The sequence below is a fragment of the Chiloscyllium plagiosum genome, chromosome 13, assembly GCF_004010195.1.
Source record: "Chiloscyllium plagiosum isolate BGI_BamShark_2017 chromosome 13, ASM401019v2, whole genome shotgun sequence".
Lineage (NCBI taxonomy): Eukaryota > Metazoa > Chordata > Chondrichthyes > Orectolobiformes > Hemiscylliidae > Chiloscyllium > Chiloscyllium plagiosum.
Window position 1 is genome coordinate 46947405 of NC_057722.1, and position 356 is coordinate 46947760.

A 356-nucleotide genomic window follows, 5' to 3' on the forward strand; every position below is an offset into this window, starting at 1 on the left:
GGGGGGGGGGGGGGGCTTTTACCTCCAAGATTTGCTGTCTGTCAGATCACCTCCCCTCAATTATTGATGCAGTAGCTGTTGTTCCTAAGGCTGAGTTCCTGCTCCCTCTAGACCTTACTGAAGGCTGCCTAACATACCAAGACATGAAGTAGAAATTCCTAGGCTTCATTCCATGGCTTCTGCAGCCTCTAATTAGTACTCTCTAAAGTGATGAATTTAGGAAGAAAGCCATGAAGTGCCTTTCAAGCATATAACTTCTCAAAATATTCCATACTGAATAGTAAATATTCTTGTACAAAAGGCATTCAGGAAAGAAAGGAAAATGACTGGTATAATTCTTGAAGGAGGATGTTTAT